Source organism: Miniopterus natalensis, chromosome 17 (assembly GCF_054644295.1).
Source record: "Miniopterus natalensis isolate mMinNat1 chromosome 17, mMinNat1.hap1, whole genome shotgun sequence".
Taxonomy (NCBI): Eukaryota; Metazoa; Chordata; class Mammalia; order Chiroptera; family Miniopteridae; genus Miniopterus; species Miniopterus natalensis.
The window spans coordinates 28,203,721-28,215,563 of NC_142097.1; the positions used below are offsets into that span (position 1 = coordinate 28,203,721).

At 54.6% G+C, this 11,843-nt stretch overlaps 1 pseudogene; it reads left to right on the top strand.

Annotated features, from left to right (window-relative positions):
• The first annotated feature begins 2,858 nt into the window (after positions 1-2,858).
• LOC148091273 (uncharacterized) lies at positions 2,859-10,699 on the top strand (annotated as a pseudogene).
• Positions 10,700-11,843: the final 1,144 nt, after the last annotated feature.

Here is an 11,843-nt window from a genome sequence, read left to right on the forward strand (position 1 = left end):
TCACAATGCTAGACTCAAGGCTTGTTGTGTCCAGAGGCTCGGACCCTTCAGCCGCCCCTTTCACCCCTAGGAGCCCCAGAGTGTGCCTGCTGCATGGTGGGACCACAAAGCCCTTCTCCCAGCCACAAAGTCAAGTGTGGGGGACACTGCTTACTAACTCACCCCTTTGAATGTCTGCATGTTCTCCCCTAGGGCCCCACCTCTGGCTCCTCCCAGTGGCCCCTCCCCTCATGTCCACCCATGAGCCCCAAAGCTCAGGAAGGTTAGAAGACTTGCCAAGGTCACCTTGCTGGGCTAGGCATGGCAGGAGGTGGAAGGTTGTGGGAGGACAGCCATGTACCAGGTCCAGTGGGGTTATTTCATCCCAGCAAACAGGTCCTGCTGGTTTGCCATTTGTAGAGTTTGCCCCTAGTTCCCATGGGCTGGTTAAATGGTAACCTGTCTTTGGTCATGTGTGGAAAAGTGACAGGGAAGGAGCCACCAGCTCTGATGACCAGCCGGTATGAGATTAGCTAGCTCTGGGTGCTGGATGGCACGAAGGAAGCTTCTTTGCTTTATTTTTAATTTTTTTCCGGAGTCTCCCCCTTTCACACACCTTCCAAGCCAGATGAGTAAGAGCAAGGGGGTAGAGATGGTAATAATAGAGTTCTACAGCCATAAGGCCTTTCATTGGGAGATTGCTTCACCAAGAGCTTCTGCGCCCATTTTACAGGACAAGCAACAGAGGCCAAGAGGAGTGGTGTCACTACGAGTCACAGACCTGGCTCGATATGGCTGAGCCAAAAAGGCAGAGCCAGACTGGGGGTGGGGGCTTCACCTCACAATCTCTAGCTTTTCCAGCTGAGTCGAATGTCCTCGTTGGCCTTCGATCCCTTCAATTGTGTGATGGGGGTGGGGGCTGCTCTTCTCTCTTTGTTCAGCACCTGCTTGATTACAGAGCTGGGCACATGGGATCTCATCTGCCCTTGCAACAACCTTCTGTGTGAGCAGGGCAGATTTTACAGACAAGGAAACTGAGTCAGCAAGATTAGGCCCTCATTCAAAGTGTCACAGCCAGTCAGCCTGAGGGAGACCAGACCTCTGGACGCCAGTGAATACAGGCTCCAGGTTCATCTGCAGTTGCGAGCTTTTGCCAGACCTGCCCAAGCATCCAGGGAAAGGACCCCGGGAGGCAATGTTTCTGGTCTGGGCAGGAGGCTGATGAGGGCTGAGGACCCACAGGGTTTTTCTTTGAATTGACAGTCACTTCTCCCTGTGAGGCTGGGTGGGCCTGTCTGGGCTCTGAGACAGTCTGTCTGCTCACGGTTGGGGCATGGTGCCACTCGGCTTACTTTGTCAGCTTGGCTGTTTCTCAAGCTGGGTCTCAACTATCACCATGTGCTCACTCGGTGTCCACACTAATGGGAAGGAGGAGGACCCCAGGAAGGCAGAGGCAGTCCATCCAGTTTTGGAGACCCTGGAGAGGCAGGAGCCTCACCCTCCTCCCCATCTGTGGAGTCCTCGGGTGTCCAGGGAGGGCAATGCTCCCCAGCCAGAGATTCCACACGACACGACACAAAACAGGCCTGGCTCATCCTGGCTCCGAAAAAGATGCCTGAAAAAGATGCCACCTTTTCAGCTGGTCTCGTGAAGGTGTGACTATGGATGTAACGTGTGTGAAAGAGCCTCCCACAGGGCCTGGCACCGATGGGTGCCCCACAGTCCCTCCCAGTCGCCTCCCTGCACATCTCTGCTTCAATGTCAGCCTCAGTGGAGCAGGAGGTTCCAGATTCCCCAGCAGGAAGCACGGGGTCCTCGCCCTCAGCAGCTGGCTCCTGCTCCAAGGAGGCCACTTGATGCCATGCTGGGGGGGGGGGGGGTGCAGAGGTTCTTTCCCAAGGAATTTGCACAGTCAGTGGGAGGCGGGAGCCAGGATCCCAGGGAGAGAGGGGGGAAGACAGCTGCCCAGGCAGGCATTCCGCAGCCGAGGCTCCCCACACTGGAGGCCGACTTCTTGACTTCTTACCCTGCAAAGCCATCTTGTCAATAGGTGCTGGGTTGAACATGCTCAAGTCAGAGTCAAGAATTAAGCTCCCAGGGTGTTGAAAGGCTTGGGCCAGCTGAGATGATCATTTAGCAGCTCTGGGAACCCCACTGAGGCCCGAGCAGGTGGCCACACGAGCTGCGCTCTTCCCCAGTGTGTTCTGGGACAGGGACAGTGGGCCTCAGCCCAACACTGGGGCCCACCCTCCTGTGCAGAGGAGGCCAAAGGAACACGCGTTACCTGGGGAGGGAGGAGGGATCCTCCTGCCAGGTGCTCCCAACCTTTCACCAATTCCTCCCTTCCTGAGGGACAGCCAGACAAGGAAAGGGTGTGGCTGGTGTCCCAGGGTCCCAAGTCCCAGCACTATTCTTTGATGAGGTCAGGCAACCATAGAAGACACTGGGGCGCTTTTCTGCTGAGAGAGAATGTGTCTCAGGTGGACACCGGGTTCTGCTCTGGCGGGGTCCTTGGGCTTCTGTCTCAGAAGGGGCATTCCTCTTCCCCATACCTTCCAGAACTTCTATTTCCAGGTGCCCACCTCCTCCTGGGCACCCTGATGGGTGACTCTGCCACCCCCAGGACACGGGACTGCAGCTGCTCTTACAGAACCGGTTTGAAGCCAAACAGTGGCGTGTCTCAGTCCAGCTGAGCAGGAGGCCACAGCCTGGTGAACACGAGTCAGTTCAAGGCCAAGGAGGGTAAAGTGTCCCTAGGGACCCCAGGGCAGACCAGGGCATGTAAGAGGCAAGCTCCTCCCTGTGCTCCCCTGGGCACAGGGATGGAGTGGCCTAGCACAGGGACCCCAAGAGTTTCCTTCTCTTCCTGAGCTTCTACCATGGCTGCTGGGCAGCAAAGCCCTCCTTTCCCCAGCAGCAGGCCCCTTCCCTCGCCCGAGGAGGAAGAGGGGGGTGAGACGGAGAAGCAGAAGAGGGGCTGTGGCCTTCCTAACGTGAGGGAGGCACAGTTAGGTCTGAACGGCTGTCTAGAACTCACAGAGCAGGATGGGAGAGCTGAAGGCCCCAGAGATGTCTCTGGGCTCAAGGGAGGCCTGGGTGCAGGTGTCTGGGTGGAAGCTGAGCGCGGTCTGGCAGAATGGGGGACCAGAGCACAGGCCGAGCCTCTGTGGGCAGGAGAGGCCCCAGCAATTCCCTTGGATGGGGAACAGGCTGGAAGGGGAAAGCTTGAGGGGGGTGGAGGGATGTGCTGGGTGGGGAGGAAGTTCTAAGGGGCCTGAGGCCTCTTAGAATTGCCCTTGGCCATGGCTGAGGTCTAGGGAGGCCATCACCATGCATTGCCCAGGTGGGCTGGGGGCACTGATGGAGACCAGATGGAGCCCCCTAGCCAGAGCTTGTGAAAGGAACTGGCTGAGGAAACCTCCTGAACATGCTGCCCAGCCCCCGAGAAGGGCCTCCAGGAAGGAGGCCGCAAAGAGGAAGCTGACCTCCCACCGCATGGCACACCCGGGGTGAACTCCAACCAACAGCTCCACTGATCTCAGAAGGTCACACCCTTTCCCACCTTGTGTTTCTGACTGTTGATTTCCTGCCTCAGTTAGAGTCACTCCCACTATATGAAGAACAGAGGTAGCTCCACTCCCAGGACCCTCCACTGGGCACAGGGGACCCTTGTCAGCATCCCAGCTCCATCATAACACAGGATATAATTGGGCCAGTCACACCTGTGCCCTGGACTCCTGAATCCTTGTCTGCAAACCCAGGGCATGAAGCCAGAGCACCTCTAAGACACCATCCAGACCCTACAGTTGCCCCATTCTATGACTTTCTTCACCAGACACCCCCCATCACCCTGCCCTCACCCAGGGGGAGTTGATGGATAGCTGTGCCTTCCTCCCCAATTCCCAGGGTCCTCTCCTGGATCCCACTTCAAGGGGCCCCGGCAGTCAGAGGGCTCCCCTGGAAGCAACCTGAAGTTGCCACTCACCATTGGACTAGGTCTTTATAATTTACCTGTTTATAGCCATGATTTTGTTTCACCCTATCTGCAAGGCAAATACTGTTAGTTCTGTTTTCTAGATGAGGAGAGTCTCAGGCCCCATGGCTTGCTTAAAGTCACCTGGCAAGTCAGGAGCAGGGCTGGGTTTTGAACCCAGGTTTGCATGGGGCTCGAGATTGGAGGAGGCCCAGCCCAGCATCGAGCAGAACCCTAGGTCATCCTTCCCCTGGGGCTGCAGCATGAACCCCAGGCACCTCCATTCAGGGTCTGGCTCTGCAGAGACGAGCCTAGTGATGTCAGCATTGCCATGGAAACTCTTCCCCAGCGTCAGGACCAGCCTCCCGGTACAGTTTCCCTTTGTGTGGACTTTGTAATGTGTTGCCAAGGCAGTGGGGCCTGCTGGGCAGGTTGGCATGGGGTGGGGAAAGCAGACAAAAGCACACCACATCCCAGCAACCAGCAGCTCACAACAAGGCCCATGGCGCTCTTGGGAGGGAGGGGCTCAGGCCAGGTCCCCTGAGCTGGTGGTCAAGGCCTTGAGGTTGGGGAGGCGAAGAGACCCCACTCTCCTGCTCAGGACCCCTGCCTAGAATTGGCCCTTTAGATTTTTTAGTGCTATGTTGGGGTTCTGCCACCTCTGAAACATCTGGGTCTGTGGGAAAGGCAACTCTAGGCCCACCACAGACCTGCTTGGGAGGGGCTGAGGCGGAGCCGTGGTTTAACCAAGTCTCCAAGGCAACTCCGGGGTGCAGTCAATTCTGAGAACCATCATTTCAGGGTGAGTGAGGTTTATTGAGCACCTAGATAGGCCAGGCCCTTTTGCCTAACTTATCCACCCTGAGCGGGGGAAGGTGAACGGAGGAAACAGGTGTGGGCCATTTTAAATCCTGTTTCATGGTGGAAGAACGAAAACCCGAGAGGTGAAATCTGTTGCGTGCTCACGGTCACTCAGCTTGGACTCAGCAGTCTGCATTCGAGCCCAGCGTCTGAGGCCCTGCCCTGGGGCCTCTCACTGGCAGGAGCTGATGGCACAGGATACCAGCCTGGCATCACTGGCTTCCTCCTCCAGCTGGTTTTCCAGGAAGAATCCTAAAGCACCTTTGTGAGGTAGGCAGGCTCTGTCCCAGGCCTCCCACTAGCTCCCGGATCTGAGAGCGGCTGAGCCAGCGCAGAGCCACACAGCAGGGTGGCCTTGGGAGGACCGGAAAGGCTGCCTAGTAAGGAAAACCAGGCCCTGCCGCCCACCCTCCCCTGTGCACTGCCTGCCCCAGCCTCCTTGCTCTCTTGATGGGTTTCTGATGTCCCTGGTCCCTCCCCCTGCCGACCCACCCCACGGAGATGCCCCACCCCCTCTGGGAAGGCTCCAGCTCCAGGAAGAGAAACTCTGCGACCTTTGCTGGCGTCTCAGAGTGTCTGTTCTTCCCTGGTCCAACCTGCACCCCTCCTGCTGTCTTTGAAGATTGGTTCCTTCAGCACTGCCTCCTTCTTAACTGCCTCCGAGGGTGCTCAAGGGGGAGGAACCCCCCCCTTCAATCCTGGGCTCTATTCTGCCCCTAACTCGCAGAGGAGGCTGAGACCCAGGCTGACACGATAGCCGCAGGGGTCTCGGGCCCCCCCTTCTGCACCTGCATCTCCGGTATTCAAGGCTGACAAACAGCAGTAATGTCAGATACGGCTGAACCCACGCCAGGGATGCCAGGAACTGGACGGTGAATGGTGATGGGACTTCTCAGCGCCGGGCCGGGCACACCTAAAGCCAGCCAGGGCTCTGGCTCCAGCCATTCCTGGGCTCTTCCTGTCATTCTTGCATTGAATGAGTATTTCCTGAAGCCCGTGCTAAGTACTAGGAAGGATTTTTTTTTTTAAGCCTCCAAACAAGCCAAAATAGATGGAGGGAGACAAAAAGGAACACTACATACCTGAGATCCCTGCCCCCATAGAAAAATAAAACCTAGTTGTAATTCACGTCTAACATCACTTAGGGACAGAAAGGAAATATACCTCCCAACACTAACAGTGGTCATCTCTAGCTGGTGGCATTGTGGGTGACTTTCAAATACCTTTGCTACGCTTCCCATACCTCCTGCTCTGTAAGATGGAAGTTCTGGAAGCAGAGGAGCCCCAGTAAACATGAAAAAGGCACACCACAGAGAGCCTCTGGGTCGGGAGGATGGGCTGGCCCTCGGGTCCATCCCTTCTCCTGCCTGGGACATGCCCAGACAAGTCCATTCGACCCTCCAGCCCCACCTCTGAGGGTGAGCGAGGCTGTGCTGAGAGCCCCGGCCCAGGGGCCCCAGAGACTGACCCCAGCCAAAGGGCAACAAGTGGGCAGCTCCCACCATAGGCCTTTAACTTCCTCCCTGGCCCTGCCAGCCTTGGGGAGCAGAGTGGAGAAATGGGGGTACAGCGTCCCTAAATTAGAGGAGGAGCACTGATGTGACCTGGTACCTCCCCACCTCAGTTTAGTCATCTGTAAATGGGGACAGTAATACCACTTGCACAGGCTGTTGGGGGAATTAAATGAGACAACTGGCCCATGGACCCCTAGAGGGCACCTGGTGCTTAGTAGTTACTCAGTAAACACTGCTGTACATGTGGATGAAGGCATGAGCTGGCTACTCTCCCTTTTTGGGTTGGAAACCATGCCCACTCTGGCTTCAGAGGTGTAAAACATCTCGCCTTTATAATCTGAGTGAGAAGCTCTCTCTGCTCCCTAAATTCTCCAGCACAGGCTGTAGCAAGAAGCCCACGGCTGAAGCCACTGTGATGCCCGGCTCTCTGGAACTCCTCCCAGTGCCCTGGGGCCCAGGCAGCCCCTGTTAGAACTGCCACGTTGAGTCCCACCACACCCCAAACAGTAGCCACAGGAATGAAAAGGATTATGGCTGTTTTGTGGGAAGTTCAAACATTTAAAAAGCCCTGTGAAGGCCAAGACCATCTGTGGGCTGTAACATATGTTCTAAATCTTAGTGTTGATCTCGCTTAAAAAAAACGCCTTTGCATTTTATCAGGGCCCTTCTGGAAAATGATTTCCTCCAAAAGGGGGAATCTCAGTGCTTTGGCTGCCCCTGGGTCACACCAGGTGTTTGTGTGTCCTGTGCTGACTGCATTTTCGGGCACCAGTGAATTCAAGATTTGGCAACAGTAAGGCACTGAGTTTTTGCCAGCAAATACAGTGGAGGCCTCTCTGGAAGCAAAGGGTGTCAGCTGTGCTCTGCATTTGCAGAGGGTCCACCAGGGCTGTGGGCATGGGATTCTGGGTGAGTGGGGAGCCAGAAACACCCCCTCCCCAAACTAAGTAGATCAGCGTTTCCATCTGCTCTTCCCTTTAACAGTCTGTGCATCTAATTCTCTCACCAACCATGAACCAGGCAGGCAGAGACGGTCATGACTCCCGTTGCAAGTGAAGAAACTGAGGCTCAGAGCGACTTATCAGAGGTTGCACAGGGACTAAATCCAGTCCTGAGAAGTAGGACCACGTTACAGCAGATTTCCCAAAGGCTGTGTCTTATCATATCTGCCCCAGGAGACTGTGGCTGCTGCAGCTAGTGGGACTTCTTTCCCTTTGTAAATTTTATTTTGTAATCATTATACAAACCCCATGTTCATGCCTGTGACAAGAACTCCAAAAGACCAAAAGACAGCAAATATTGCTCTGTTGTATTTCCTTATGCTTCCTTCTGATCATTGTTCATAGGAAAATCCAATTTCATTGCCTCTGAGACAAATAGAACTACATTTCTCTCATATCTAAAATACAATGTATTTTATAATTGACGTATGCACATAACTTGCCTGTATTTTTTCCCATCACCAAAAAAAGCTCTTGGTAAAGCTCTTGTTTCATGGAATCAAGGAAATAGAACAGGTCATTTTGTGGAGATGTAATAAAATCACCCATGTGATTTGCCTCCCACTCCATACACCTCCCTTTCGCTGCCTCGGCACCGGGAAAAGGTTTAAAAGAACAACCGGCCCCGACTGGATGAGACCCAGCATTTCATAATCCCTGGCCAGCTGGCCACCCCCACGCAGGGCACTTGGGCAATGCAACTAATTTCAATATAAATCAAAACAGCAGTAGGACGTATGTAAGCCACTGCTCTATAAATTCCAAAGGTAAAAGGGAAGGGAAGACACTTTCATTTAGTGAGCACCTCCTATGTGCCAGCCCCAGATTGTAAAGAAGGGATTGTTTAACAATTCTACAGAGTGGGGAATTCTTCCAGTTGAATAAGGGAGAATAGCCCCACCTGTAGTGTCCTTTGAACCTGGGAAGTTAATAAACCAGAGTAAGATTTCCCCCCCAAAAAAATCATCTTTAAAGCAGATATCTTGTTAAGCTTGTTGTTTTCAGATGTGTCAAATTACTGACAGACACCACCTGTGCCTCACACCTCCTCAGTCTCAAATGATGAGCCTCCAAAGTTTACTGAGAATCAGAATCACCTGAGGGTTTGTTAAGCCACAGATTGCTGGGTTCCCGCCTCCAAAGGTGCTGATTCAGCTGGTCTAGGGTGGTGTTTGAGAATTTGCATTTCTAACAAGTTACCCGTGATGTTGATGCTGCTGGTGCCCATGAGGATTACCTGAGGAGCTTTTAAAAATGCTGGTGCCTGGGCCTTCTCTCGGGATTTCATTGGTGGGGGTACAGCCTGGTCATCAGGATTGTCAAAGCTCCCAGGTGATTCGCATGTACTGTCCACACTGAGAACCACTGGGGTTTGTGGGGAAAGCCAGCAGACATGAATGACTAAGGTTCCTGGGGTCAGAAGGGTTCCTTGGATTTCACAGACAACCTCCTCAGTCTTCCCAGATCAGGGCCTGCCAGACAGTTGGTCTCTGAGCGTTGGAGGGAAGCTGTTCTATGCAAACGATACTTTCATACCCTCATCTTTGAAATGAAGTAAACTGTTTGCTGATGCTGGAATTAATGTTTCTTGGATCTGAACCTCCGACTCCCTCGACTTCTGGATATTCCTCCTTGTCTTTTCTTGTGGCCCACTTGTTGGGACACATTCTGAGAATGTTGAGCATGGATCACCAGGCCCTTACCACACCTGGCTCCCACCTACACCTGTTGGGATGAATGAATGAATGAATACCAGTGATGACCTGGTATTCATTCATTCATTCATTCATTCATTCATTCATTCATTCATTCATTCATCTGACCCATTTTATGGAGTGTCAGTGATCACCACACCAGGTCTCTCCCAAAATTTTGGATTAAACATCTAATGAACTACTGGACATCTCCACATGGACCTGCCACAATGCTGCAGAAAGGCCAAATCACACCCACTTGTCCTCCAGGGCTCTCTAAGCTGCTGATGCCACTACCTACCCGGCCACCTAAGACAGACACCAGGAGCTGCTCCTGACACTCCCAACCAGGCACCCGGGCCTCACAGCTTATTTCCTGAGTGTTTATCACCTCTCAGTCCTCTCATCCTTTCCTAGCTCTGGGGTCCCCAAGTTATCTTTCCTATCTACTTCCTACCTACTTCCCAGCTCCCCCTCCTTTCTCCCATCCTCCCGGCTGCTGCCCCCCGGGGGGTTCCACCTCCTGCTTCCACCTTCAGCACCTCCCAATTGCTCTCCTGTCCTCCAAGGCTCCCATGATCTGGGGTCCTTGCCACCTGCCCAGCCTCATCTCCTTCCCTCTCTTTCTCCTGCTTCAAAAGGAGCCCCCCAAATGACATCATTCTGTTTCTCACCTCTGGGGCTTACTAGTGCCTCTCTTCTGCCTGGACCACCTTTTCTTCCTTCCTCACCTCATCTCTTACATGGACAACCCTTACTCACCTTTCAAAGCCAGTTCAATGTCACCTCCTCCAGGAAATCTTTTCAGACCCCACCCAGCCTAGATTACAGACTCCAGCTCTGCTCCTGCATTACCGGGGCATGACTCTATCTTTGTGCTCACCGCATTATATTATAATTATCTGCTTATGTGTCCAGCTTCGCCATTAAGTTGTTAGTTTATTGGGGGCAGAGACCATGCTTATTCGTCATTCTACTCCTCCCTGCGCGATGCCTGGCTTAGAGTAACCCCCTTTTCAGACACTATTGCTTCGTACCAAATCGCCCTACAACTCAGTGGCTTAAACTCGCTATTTTATTTTGCTGATGGTTTTGTGGGTCTGGAAGTTGGGGAGGTCTCAGGCCGGGGTCTGCCTGGGGCTGCAGACCTCTGACAGCTCCACTGGGCTGGATGCACCAGAGGGCCCGAGTACATGGCTGCAGTGGATGCTGGCGGTTGGCTGGAGGCCTGCCTGGTCTTTTGACTAAAGTGCTGCATGTGGCCTCTCCAGCTTCAAGGTAGTCAGACAGACTTCTTTTGTTTTGTTTTATTAATCTTCACCCAAGGATATTTTGTCCATTGATTTTTTTAGAGAGAGTGGGAGGGAGGGAGAGAGAAACATCCATGTGTGTGGTTGCCTCCCTCACGCCCCAGGGCAGGGAAGGAGCCGCAAGCTAGGTACCTGCCCAGACCCTTCAGTCTGCAGGCCCACGCTCTAACCACTGAGCCAAACCGGCTAGAGTCAACTACCCTTTTTCACTTATATCCATGTCTGGGTCATATTTTCCTTTCTGGACAGAGATCACCCCAGTCTTTGGGCGCTGCTGCAGAACATCTCAGAGTATGAGTGCTCCAGAGTTCCCCTGCCCATTCTCCTCATTGCCGAACATTCTGGGGGCTCGCCCATTTTCTATTAAGCCACACAACCCTGCAATGGGCATCCCCGGGCTGTGTTCAATGCTTCCCAGGCTTACAGGGCTGCGGAACAGGCCAATTCTGCGCAACGACGCGGGTGAGGGGAGAGCCTCTTTCCAGGCAAACCGAGGTCGGTCGGAGCTGCGGGGCTGGGACGCTCACTGGAGCTCTCTGCGGGTCAGGTGTTGGGCAGCGCGCACCTGGCCACCTGGCGCGGGGCGGCCGGCGGGTCGGGGCGCCGGGGCCGGCAGGCGGCGCAGAGGCAGGGAGAGGCCCGCAGGGCTCGGCCCGCGGGCGCCGGGCTCCGCGCCGGTTACGTAACCGGCCGCCAGCGCCGCTTTCCTCGCCCGTGGAACCCGAATCAAAAGAGGAAACGAGTCCCCCGATGCGCACCTCGCCCGAGCCCCATCTGTCTCCCCCCGGACCCCGCGCGCCTCTAGGGCCTGGGACGCGCTCCAGATTTCTAATTTCGTTTGCTTATGCAACCAAAAATACGATGGCCGCGTTTCCTGGGGTTATTCAGTCTGTATTCTGGGCCCCGGGCACACTAAAAACGGCAGCGCGGACGCCCCGCGCCCCTGGGGCTTTTCGGTTCCTCCGAGGCGCGGGCGGCTCTGCAGCCGCCGGGGCCGCGGGCGGGAGAGGCTGGGCGGGGGGGCGCGCGGGGCCCGCAGAGCCGCGGGGCCCGGGGAGCGGCGGGAGCGCGCCGCACGCAGGGGGCGCCGGGGGCAGCCGCGGGGGGGGGCTTCGCAGAACCTCCGCCCCCGCCCCGGCCCTTTGTTCGGCCCGAGTCCTGTGCGGCAGGCGCAGGAATCCATCTTTCCCGCGTGGAAGACGGTTGTCGCGCCACTGTTGACTCTGGAACAGCGAAAAACGGGAGCCAGCACGGCTATCAGTGGGGAGCGATCAAATAAAGGAAGGGAACGTGGACACTCCAGGATATTGTGTAGCTGGCAAAAAAAAAAATAATGATAATAATAAAAAATAAAAGATCGGGGTAGATCAAGATGTATTGACACGGATCAAATTAAAATGAAATCTTAAAGAAATCAGGTCACAGAAAAATACGGAGTATGGTTCTACTTGGGTTCAACCTGGGAATGGAAGGATGCATTGACCTGTTAACGTGGTTACCTCTGGGATGGA